We start from the raw sequence: 13520 nt of genomic DNA on the forward strand, positions 1-13520 counted from the left end.
TGACATGGGGGCTTTAATCACTGAGACACATGGGGGCTCTAATCACTGAGACACATGGGGGCTCTAATCACTGAGACACATGGGGGCTCTAATCACTGAGACACATGGGGGCTCTAATCACTGAGACACATGGTTACTCTAATAACTGACACATGGGGGCTCTAATAACTGTGACATGGGGACTCTTATTACTGTGACATGGGGACTCTTATTACTGTGACATGGGGACTCTTATTACTGTGACATGGGGACTCTTATTACTGTGACATGGGGACTCTAATTACTGTGACATGGGGGCTCTAATCACTGAGACACATGGGGGCTCTAATCACTGAGACACATGGGGGCTCTAATCACTGAGACACATGGTTACTCTAATAACTGACACATGGTTACTCTAAGAACTGACACATGGGGGGCTCTAATAACTGACACATGGGGGGGCTGTAATCACTGTGACATATGGGGACTCTAATCACTGTGATACTTGGGGGCTCTAATCACTGAGACACACGGGGGACTAATCACTGAGACACATGGTTACTCTAATCACTGTGACACATGGGGGCTCTAATAACTGAGACATGGGGGGCTCTAATCACTGAGACACATGGGGGCTCTAATCACTGAGACACATGGGGGGCTCTAATCACTGAGACACATGGGGGCTCTAATCACTGAGACATGGGGGGCTCTAATCACTGAGACACATGGGGGGCTCTAATCACTGAGACACATGGGGGCTCTAATCACTGAGACACATGGGGGCTCTAATAACTGACACATGGGGGGCTCTAATAACTGACACATGGGGGGGCTCTAATCACTGAGACACATGGTTACTCTAATAACTGACACATGGGGGGCTCTAATCACTGACACATGGGGGGCTCTAATAACTGACACATGGTTACTCTAATAACTGACACATGGTTACTCTAATAACTGACACATGGGGGCTCTAATAACTGACACATGGGGGACTCTAATCATTGTGACATATGGGGACTCTAATCAATGTGATACATGGTTAATCACAGACACACGGGGGGCTCTAATCACTGACACATGGGGGCTCTAATCACTGACACATGGGGGGCTCTAATCACTGACACACGGGGGGCTCTAATCACTGACACATGGGGGAACTAATCACTGAGACACATGGTTACTTTAATCACTGTGACACATGGGGGCTTTAAACACTGACACATGGGGGACTAATCACTGACACATGGATGGGGCTCTAATCACTGAGACACGACAGTGGCTGGATACGAATAAGTGTGACACGGGGGTGTGGCCGGAGGCAGGCCACACGGGTTTAATGGCTGCCACAGCACTGAAGGGGTTAACCCCCGTGCTGTGCCGCCATTTTTAAATGTATATGTATACTCTACGCTGAGTGTTAATAAGCGTGTTTTTTAATGGTTTAGATGTCGCGGCTAGGACCCATGCACTGGGGGAGTGTAGGTAGAGTGTGGCTGCACACTGGGAGCCACTGCGACCAGCGCTGAAACAGTTACAGTCCCAGTGAGTACACAGTTTAAAAGCACACTGCACATGGTTTATAATAACTGTATTAAAATATATATATGTATTGCTGTAATGCACTGCAGCTGATCTACAATGCATTAGTGCATGAAGCAACGTATATTTAATAGGCTATGCACTATATGGTTTAAATGTTTATTTTGTAGAGAAAATGCACTTCTTGAATATATGCCTGAATATGACATGACCAGCCTCTGTGTCTGCAGAAACTAGCAGGAGGTCTGATGAATAGGAAGACCTGTTGTGGTCAGTGACCTCTGGCTGGTAGGTTACTGTGTGTAGGTGTGAATGGTGTCGTATAGCCAAACACTTCACATACAGAACTTCCTTTGAAAAGACAATTTGTTTGTCTTTAAGTACCTTTTGGATGTCACTTAGGGGCCTATTCATCAACACTAAAATAAAGTTTTTAAGGACATTTTCCTTAAATAATGTTATTTGGTATTCATGAACAGACTTAGCACAGGAGATATCACAGATATCTCCATGCTAAGTTCCCCTGCGTTAATTTCCACACTCCCCGTACATTAGTATGGAGATGTGGAAATTGTGGTATTCATCAAATTCCGACAATTATGAAGTCCAGGACCAGAGCATTGTGTCCCTCCTGGAGAGGGTCATGTTGGGAGGAATGTGTACCGAATGATAATAGATACTGAGAATTACACACAGTTTATGGAATGAGAGAAGTGGTACTGTGTAGTTCTAATTATATACCGAATGATAACAGATACTGAGAATTACACCCAGCATACAGAATGAGAGAAGCGGCGCTGTGCAGTTATACGTATATACCGAATGATAATAGATACTGAGAATTACACCCAGCATACAGAATGAGAGAAGCGGCGCTGTGCAGTTATACATATATACAGAAAGGTAACAGATACTGAGAATTACACCCAGCATACAGAATGAGAGAAGTGGTGCTGTGCAGTTATATGTATATACCGAATGATAACAGATACTGAGAATTACACCCAGCATACAGAATGAGAGAAGCGGCGCTGTGCAGTTATACGTATATATCGAATGATAACAGATACTGAGAATTACACCCAGCATACAGAATGAGAGAAGCGGCGCTGTGCAGTTATACGTATATATCGAATGATAACAGATACTGAGAATTGCACCTAGCATACAGAATGAGAGAAGCGGCGCTGTGCAGTTATACGTATATACCGAATGATAACCGATATTGAGAATTGCACCCAGCTTACAGAAGTAGAGAAACAGCACTATGCAGTTATACATATATACAGAAAGGTAACATATACTGAGAATTGCACCCAGCATACAGAATGAGAGAAGCGGCGCTGTGCAGTTATACGTATATACCGAATGATAACATATACTGAGAATTACACCCAGCATACAGAATGAGAGAAGCGGCGCTGTGCAGTTATACGTATATACCGAATGATAACAGATACTGAGAATTACACCCAGCTTACAGAATGAGAGAAGCGGCGCTGTGCAGTTATACGTATATACCGAATGATAACAGATACTGAGAATTACACCCAGCATACAGAATGAGAGAAGCGGCGCTGTGCAGTTATACGTATATACCGAATGATAACCGATACTGAGAATTACACCCAGCATACAGAATGAGAGAAGCGGCGCTGTGCAGTAATACGTATATACCTAATGATAACAGATACTGAGAATTACACCCAGCATACAGAATGAGAGAAGCGGCGCTGTGCAGTTATACGTATATACCGAATAACAGATACTGAGAATTACTCCCAGCATACAGAAGGAGAGAAGTAGTACTGTGAAGTTATACGTATATACCTAATGATAACAGATACTGAGAATTACACCCAGCATACAGAATGAGAGAAGCGGCGCTGTGCAGTTATACGTATATACCGTATGATAACAGATACTGAGAATTACACCCAGCATACAGAATGAGAGAAGCGGCGCTGTGCAGTTATACGTATATATATTGAATGATAACAGATACTGAGAATTACACCCAGCATACACAATGATAGAAGCGGCGCTGTGCAGTTATATATACCAAAAGATAACAGATACTGAGAATTACACCCAGCTTACAGATCGAGAGAATCAGCACTGTGCAGTTATATGTGTATACCGAATGATATCAGATACTGAGAAATACACCCTACGTAAAGAATTGCACTCATCTTACAGAAGGAGAGAAGTGGTACTGTGCAGTTATATGTATATACCTAATAATAACAGATACTGAGAATTACACCCTGCTTACAGATAGGGAAGGAGTACTCTCCAGCTATCAGAACATACATACTATGTACAGATACCGAGAATTACACCCTGCTTACAGATAGGGAAGGAGTACTCTCCAGCTATCAGAACATACACTATGTACAGATACCGAGAATTACACCCTACTTACAGATAGGGAAGGAGTACTCTCCAGCTATCAGAACATACATACTATGTACAGATACCAAGAATTACACCCTACTTACAGATAGGGAAGGAGTACTCTCCAGCTATCAGAACATACACTGTGTACAGATACCGAGAATTACACCCTGCTTACAGATAGGGAAGGAGTACTCTCCAGCTATCAGAACAGACACTATGTACAGATACCGAGAATTACACCCTACTTACAGATAGGGAAGGAGTACTCTCCAGCTATCAGAACATACTGTGTACAGATACCGAGAATTACACCCTGCTTAAAGAAAGGAAAGGGGTACTCTCCAGCTATCAGAACATACACACTATGTACAGATACTGAGAATTACACCCTGCTGACTTTAAACCTCTATACGCTCCTGCCTATACCTTCTAAAAACCTGCCTATACCTTCTAAAATTGACGCTATTTGCGTACGCAGTCATACAGTAAATAAATACCCTCAGACTTTGAGAAAATGTGTTTCCAACGCACAAGGTATATTATTCATGCAAAGTACAGTTAGTTACACGCTGTGATCTAAATACAATTTAGCGCAAAGAAATTATACAGACCCAAGGTACAGTTATACATACGCACGCGCTCTGGGACCAGATTCCGGCATCAACAAGAAACCTCCATCAACAGCATCAGCATGAAGACTCCAGATTGGGGTCACAACACACATATATATACCCTTACAGAAATAGACTATACAATAGAAAAGTTTGGCATAGTTTCATTGGTTCCCATTTGTTACAGGATATTTAACAGGTTGATTCAAATGGACACAGGTCAGCCTCCGACAGCCTATTGTGTCCTCTATTCCCCCTGCATGCAAATCTAAGCTGTTAATTTTACAAAGTACATTTTAGTGTTTTAACTCTCTACTGTTCATCAGTTGAGAATGCAGGTTGCGATCTTCTCACCGATGTTACCGGAAAGCTGTTCCGAAAGAGTCAATCAGTACAACACCAAACATTGTTTGCTTATCATGTACTAAACCTTAGATACCAAATAATTTTTTATTTCACAGCATTAGTAATACATTGATAAAACTTGGATCTTATACTTTGAAGCTAGTATTAGGGGTTTGGGAATAGACGCTAGTTAACTTGGGGCAGAGGCGTACGCATGAAGCTAATATACAGCGTTCGCATGTGGGGTATTATGCATTCGCTAATGTGCGACATGTTAACAGTGCAACTGTGTGTAATGTGCGGTGTTTATGCATGTGATTCTATGATGGATTTAATAAATATATATATATATATATATTAAGGATACTGCCTTTGAACCTCTATATACCCCTGCCTATACCTTCTAATATCCTTCCTATAAACCTCTAAGGATGATGCTAATTTGCATACGCAGTCATACAGTTAATAAAGACTCCAGACCTAGAACATGTGGTTCCAAAGCACAAAGTATTATTCAGTAAAAGTACAGTAGTTACACGCTATGATCCTCATATAATCTTAGCGCAAAGAGATTATACAGACCCAGGTACAATTATACATACGCAGCGCTCTCTGGTCCAGATGTAGGCATCAGCAAGAAACCCCTCGTCAATCCGCATTCAGCACAAAGACCAGGAACCCAGGGTCAGAGCATATTTATACCCCCCAGAAATAAACAACACAATAGAGAAGTTTGTTGCTAATACCATTGGTCCTAAAGGAGAGGGCATATGTTACAAGGCATTTAACAGGTTGATTCAAATAGACACAACCCTCCCTCTAACAACTGGGGGTCTCTGGTTTCCTTCCTCATGCATTCATCCTAACAGTTGTTCATATAATGTATATTTTGTTGCTTGAAGTCTCTGCGATCCATAAGTTGAGAATGCATGATGCGATCTCCACACAGATGGTACCGGAATACTGTTGAAAGAGTACGCATCAGCAGGGCCGCAACTAGGGGGGGGCTAGAGGTGCACGTGCACTGGGAGGGAATTGCGGGGGGGTGAAAATGCAGACTCTGCCATCTGAAAATGGCCGCCGCCGAAGAGGAGACTAATGCTAGAGGTCCTTACTGGACCTCTAGCGTCTGTCTCTTCCTTGGCGGCGGCCATTTTTGGATGGCCGTTTTCAGCAGATTCCATGCGGACTAGCCGTCCGCATGGACTCTGCTGAAAACGGCCATCAAAAAATGGCCGCCGCCAAGGAAGAGACAGATGCTAGAGGTCCTACTGGACCTCTAGTGTCTGTTAGCAGAGCGCAATGCACACAGAGTTCCCGGGAGTGCCGGGAACGCTGGCGCTGCAGGGAGAGGATGCTGAGAGCTGCATCTTCTCCCTTCAAACCCCCTGGCAACTAGCATAAACCCCCCTGGAAACGAGCATGGAACCAGGAACGTCTGAGTAATGCACTACCTTATGGAGGAGCAAGGACAAAATCCAGGTATGGGAAGGGAGGGGGGCGCAAAATTGCTGCCTTACACCGGGTGACAGATATCCTAGTTTCGGCCCTGGCATCAGTACAATACCAAACACGGCTTACGTATCATGTATAAAACCTTAGTTGCCAAATAATCTTTATTTCACAGAATGAACAAACTTAAATCTTATACTTTAAAGCTTATTAAACCTTTTATGTGAATATGTAATGTGTAAGTATGCGGGGTGTGATGTAAAGACGCTAGTTAACTTGGGGCAGATGCGTGCGCATGAAGCTAATAAACAGCGTTTTCATACAGGATCTTATGCATTCGCTAATATGCGATTAGTTAACAGCGCAATTGGGCGTATTAATGTGTGTATGAGAAATGGTGCACTTAAATCTCACTTAAACTTAGTGAGCACCTAGCAGTGTGGAATGCTGAGCCTTATAGTTCCATTACTTGCTTATGCAAGTCAGCCCCCACCCTTTTCAGGCTCCAAAATACTGGTCTTTGTTTTCCCAGGGCCTGTGTGGATGCAAATTAGCACAGCTACAAGACCCAAACCTCAGATAACAGTCTTGGCTTTGAAGGTATTTTATTGTAGGAAGCCTGCTAATGTAAGGTGCTACAAACGACCCTCTTGCTGTATTCGAGCAGGGCCACCTGGAGTGAGAGCAGACGTTATGTCCAGGAAGCTTTTCTACACAGACTAGTTGTCACATGGCCATTTGCTCTATTTAGCTAATGCAATCCAATTTTGACATACTGTACAGCCATTTCTGAAATATATCCTTTAGGGGAATTATAATAATATACAGTTTATCCAGAGCACCCATGGCGATGGTCACAGATGCAATCGCATGATGCTAATAGTAATATCGCCACATGTACTAAAGTGTGAGTTTATCTAAAATGGCGCTTACGCGGCCATTTGCAAAATGGCATCTTGCGATCTCATTTCCAAAATGGCGTCTTGCGATCTCATTTCCAAGATGGCGTCTTGCGGCCAGTCGCAAGATGGTGTCGCTGCGATTCAATTTTAAACTGATCTTGTCTCAGCCAATAATCCAGCTTTGACAGTTCACCCTTTGATAGCGAACAACATGCTATCACAATCTGATTTTAAAATATCATTTAGGCTTACATTTATATACTATTTAGTGTTATTATGGGATGGCACAAGGAGGTTCTTAATCCATCAATAATGTGTCTCTGAGTGGGGACATAAAACTACTATTATACGCACACCGCGGATCTTGGAAGTTCATGTGACAGGTGTGGGGATACACTAGTCCTATAAAGGCAGTCTTGAAGGGGAATTGAGACTTTACATTATCTGAGGTGTTTTTAAAAATAACATTTCAATAATACATTCTATGCATGTCTACATATAATACATTAAATGATGGTATTTCCTACTTCAGGGTTGTAATGCAGTTACTCGTTATTCATACTGACCACCATCATAATTTCGTTCTTTCATTTTACTCTATTTTTAAATTTTCCACACTTCAACACAATAGGAACACACCGGACACATACGCCAATTATTATGATGACAATCAGTATAAGGATTAAGAATTTGCCTATGCTGGCGATCATTTCCTGGACCCATTCCCCTAGACCTGAGAACCATTTCACTGGGTTCAGCCATGACACCCATCCTTCTATCTTCTCCCCTACTTCAGCCACTGAAGCATTATGGTTCTTACGGAACTCCCATTTTAGCTGCAGATTTTCATCCATCTTCCGGTCTATCACCTCCTTGGGGTCGCTGGTATCATTGGTGACATAAGTGCAACATTTTACTCCAAATTTGGCGGCCAATGTTACGCAATACCCTCCAGTAACAGCTGTTAAATAATTTAACACTAGCCTGTGTTGCACCAGTTCTTTCTTGTACACTTGCAATTCTCTCCCTGTATACCTGAATGTGTCATCGTACATCTCGGTGATATTATCTATCAATTTAGCAAGTTCCTGAATATATCTAAAGTTTAATGTACCCCGAGAGATCCTGGTGGGATCCAATGCGACTAAAACTTGAAAGCCAGTTGTCTCACTAATTAACTGAGTGGCTTTATGCACGTCACCAGGTATCATATTTCTTTTGCCTCTGTGTTCATATTGTGGGTGAAGATATGGTGACGGTGTGTTTTTATGTATACCAAGCATTTCAACATGTGTGAGGGTCATAACTTCTGGGACTACTCTTCCCAGGTATCACAAACCTTCAGAACTCGGGGAGAGCCACTTATACACTTTTCTTCCACATATAAAATATACATTATCAGGGAGAACATAAGGAATGGTATGCATCATTATCATTAAGCACATTTCCCTTGCAAACAATCCTATTTCTGGGTCTTCCATCTGGTACTTGCAAGTTTCTGGCTGTATTATGTTAGCACAATAACCATCTGGCACCTTACCAATAATTTCTTTGGTAGAACTCAATGTATACCGATACCTAAAATGTTTCCCAGTAGATTTAGTTGAGCGTAACAGATCATGGTTTATGGACTCATTATCAGCTCTTTGTGAGAAGGTCATCGTCTGATTATTCCCCGTCACTTCCCAACTCCCGGGTTTATTGGAGTTGGTTATGTTTAAACACAAAAGTGATCTATCTATTTGGAATTGATATAGTTTGAAATGAGGTGGTTTGGATTAGAGAAATTTTCCATCCAATGTTTTCCCTTTTTGTAATTCTAAAATTTCCGTGATATTCAGCGGAAATGGCACCAACCCTCAATTATGCTGACCCTGTGGCACGTGTGAGCACACCCAACAATCAGTTTCATTTAACACTTTGCCTACCATGCTATGATAATCCTCTAAAGGATACCCACCCCAGTACGGGTTATATTTAGGTTGGCACCGTTGGATACAGTTTTCATCAACTAGGGACCCACAAAGCTCACAAATACAGGAATCTTCAGACGATAAACCTCCACACCGTCCCCGAGTATCCGGAATGACAGCTCTCTTAACAATAATAGTACTAAGATTGGTCAGACACTCCCCTGATTGGCATTGCACTCCTCCTGACTCCACTCCATCAGCACTGCCATCAGCTCCCATTTCCTCAATCGGTCTCCCATAACAGAAACTGGATATCCCCGAACTGACCAGGATGGTGAACACTCTAAAAGAGAATATGAAAATGAACACAGCAGGCCCGTCCATTGTCACAACAAGATTTGCAAATTTCTCTTAGTTCTGGTATCTCACTACGACCTTTTCAATCCTCCCGGTACAAGCTCGCGAGCGACAGGTCCACGCTATCAGCCTTGTCTCAGACTTGTTTCTCCACTTGTTGATTGACCTTTTTGCAGTGAGTGGAATGGACCCAGGTATTTCTCTCAGCCACCTTCAAAGATGTAGTACTTGTCAGCAGCACCTGGTACGGACCTTCCCACCGATCAGTCAAACAACCTGAACGCAAGAAATTTCTGATCATAACATATTCTCCTGGTTCAACATCATGACAGTTAGTTTCAGGCATATCATTAGACAACAATTTCAGTTTCTGCTGCTGTTGCTTTAACTGCTTACTCATTGATATAAGATACTTTACAGTTACCTCGTTGTTACCCTTCAAGTCTTCCTGTGGACTTATAATCAAATGAGGTTGTCTACCGAGCAGTATTTCAAATGGGGACAGATTTAGAGGGGGTCTAGGAGTGGTCCTTATGCTATGTAGGACCAAAGGTAATGCTTCTGGCCATCCTAGTGCAGTCTCTGCCATGATTTTACTTAACTTATTTTTAATAGTCCCGTTCATCCTCTCTACCTTGGCACTGGCTTGTGGTCGGTAGGGGGTGTGAAGTCGGCTATTAATACCCATCAGCTTACACATATTTTGAAAAACATCACCTGTGAAATGAGTACCCCTATCACTCTCGATGATTTTAGGGATACCGTACCTGCATACAAATTCCTAAACTATTTTCTTGGCAGTAAATGCAGCAGTATTAGTGGTTGCTGGGTAGGCCTCAATCCAATTATAAAATACATCTGTGCACACTAATACATACTTAAGATTCCTGCAGGGTGGTAATTGGATGAAATCAATTTGTATCACCTGGAAAGGTCCGTCATTCAGTGGAATGTGGGATGGTTCAGTAGGGATCGCTTTCCCTATGTTCTTCCTCAAGCAGGTCAGACAGGACATTGCTATCTTTTCTGCTTGTGAAGAAAAACCTGGTGCGCACCAGTATGCCCTCACCAACTTGCACATGCCCTGTTTTCCCAGATGAGTCAGACCGTGTGCTGCCTCAGCCAGGCTAGGGTAATATGCCTTGGGGGCTACTGGTTTACCTTGTCCATCCCTCCAGAGCCCAGAGGACTCTTGCCCACATCCCTTGGACTTTTCCTGAATTGAACACAAATTTTGCATCTCAATTAATTTCAGCATATCAATTGTTTGGAAAGACATAATTTTTTCAGTGGGAGAAAACATTTTTAACCCTGCTGCCCATTTTGCAGCTTCATCGGCTCTGTTGTTGCCCAGTGACACCGGATCATCCTCACATGTATGGGCTTTACATTTAATTACTGCCACCGCTTTGGGCAGTTGGATTGCTTCTAAAAGATGTTTTATGTGTCGGGAATGTGCAACTGGTGTGCCTGCTGCTGTCATAAAATTTCTCAGACGCCATAGAGCCCCAAAATCATGCACCACCCCGAACGCGTACCTCGAGTCAGTGTAAATGTTAGCAGATTTGCCTGCTGCCAGTTCACACGCTCTAGTCAGTGCTACTAACTCTGCCACCTGGGCTGAGTGAGGAGGACCAAGAGGTTTAGCTTCTATGATGTCTGTGTCATTTACAACAGCATAACCTGTACATAATTCACCTGTGTCTGTTTGTCTATGACAACTCCCATCCATATAAAAAGTCACATCCATATTCTCTAAAGGTGTGTCGTGTATGTCAGGTCTAGCAGTAAAGGTCTGATTCAGATATTCCATACAATCGTGCGTATCATTATGTCCGCTGAACTCACCTCCCGCCAGCAACTCGCCTCCTTCCACCCTTTGTACATCATGTTGTACATATAGTAAATACGTTGCTGGATTCAGCGTGCTGCAATGTTTAACAGTGATGTTTGCGGGTGCGATTAGAGCTAGTTCCCATTTGGTAAACCTAGCCGAAGAGACGTGTCTGGTTTGAGCTGGGTTCAACAGAGCAGATACAGCATGGGGAGTGTAGACAATCATATCATGACCTAGTACCACGTCCTCACTTTTACTCACCAATAGAGCGGTAGCTGCTACACTTCTCAAACAAGTGGGGAGTGATCTTGCCACAGTGTCCAATCGGGCACTGTAGTATGCTACGGGCCTCCTGGCATCACCATGTTTTTGTGTAAGGACACCTGCAGCACAACCATAAGCTTCCGTACAATACAAATCAAAAGGTATTTCTTAATCAGGTATTCCCAATGCAGGAGCTTTTGTCAGACTATCCTTAAGATTAAGAAAAGCCTGCTCTGTTTCCTCTGTGTGTATGACACGGTCGGGCTTTGAGGAAGAGACTAATTCCTGTAAAGGCAAAGCCAAAATAGAAAAACCTGGGATCCACATTCTACAGTATCCACACATTCCCAAAAAGGTACGAATTTGCTGTTGATTCTGCGGCAGTGTCATGTTCTGTCTGGCCTGGATTTTATCATTTGTAAGATGTCGTAACCCCTGGGTTAGGCAGTGTCCCAAATATTTTACTCTGGATTGGCATGGCTGTAGTTTGTCCTTAGCCACCTTGTGTCCTGTATGCGAGAGATGAAGCAACAAAAGTTTAGTATCATTCAAACATGACATAAACGAGTCAGAACATAGCAATAAATCATCCACATATTGAATTATAACAGATCCATTGGCAGGTTGAAAAGATTGTAAACAATCGTGCAATGCATGGGAGAAGATGCTGGGGCTGGATATGAAACCTTGGGGTGACCGTGTCCATGTGTATTGTACACCTCTGTATGTAAATGCAAATAGATACTGACAGTCAGGGTGGAGAGGCACAGAGAAGAAAGCAGAACAGAGGTCAATTAAAGTGAAATGGGTTGCATTTGGTGGGATATTGTGGGGCATATGAGATTTGTGAGTAGTATGGGACCTGTGGTTGTATTGGGTTTGTGGAATAGAGCTGTGTTTGTTGTTGCGTGGGGTTAGTGAGGGCATATAACTGTTCAGGTGTAAGTGTGTGTGCTGATGCGAGTGTGTCTGTTGGCTGTGATGTTACCGTCATTCCCTCCAGAGCTTGTATACTGACAGCCATTAGTTTTTCACTCTGGGTCTCTCTCTTCTTTGAGATGATTTTATCATGTTCTATGGCAGATTCTATGAGGGTATCTATTGTGACTTCCCTCCAGCCAGGTTGTGAGGTCTGAACCCGAGTCTTTAAATTCTCTTACAGACCGTCCATGAGTACCGAGACTATCATTCCCCTGTGGTGAATGCTATCATTAATATCTTCTATCCCAGTGTACTGGGTGATAGCCTGCAGAGCCCGGTCGCAATAATCTTCTGCAGATTCACTCTCCTTTGCTTAATGGGGAAAATTTTGTTCCAGTTAACTACTACCGGAAAATATATACCCAATTGAGTTACAATGCGGGAAATGTTACCTTGGTTTACTTGGTCTGTTAAGGGAACGTCACCATCCAATACCCAATCCGTGATAAATTTTGTCACGTCGGTATTGCGTGGTTGACAGGCCCTTAACACCACACGCCAATCTTTATTAGCTGGCTCATGAGAACTACCCAAATTTCTCAAAAATCTCTGTCATTTGGCTAGTTCCTTTTTGGGATCGGGGAAATCATTTATGATGGAATTTAGTTCTGCTCTTGTCCAAGGACAATGCATTACTACTTCCCTCGTGGGCACTACACCGTTCGCATTTGCATTTCCATTCGGAACGGTTATTGTCTGAATGGGATGCAGACCGGTAGCGCTGCTTCCTTTGACCTTGTTACCTGGCTGGGGGTTTAATCTGCTGCTGCTACGTATGGTATTAACAACTTCCTCTACGGGTGCAGAGGGTGTTAGCACTTCCCTTGCTGTTGCCGATGAAGATGGCGGCACCACTCGTGATTGTGGTGATGCAGCATCTATCATTTGCACAGCATGGGAAATGGCAGTCATTACAATAGGCTCATCA

The sequence above is a fragment of the Taudactylus pleione genome, unplaced genomic scaffold (assembly GCF_031769625.1).
Source record: "Taudactylus pleione unplaced genomic scaffold, aTauple2 ptg001222l, whole genome shotgun sequence".
Classification (NCBI taxonomy): domain Eukaryota; kingdom Metazoa; phylum Chordata; class Amphibia; order Anura; family Myobatrachidae; genus Taudactylus; species Taudactylus pleione.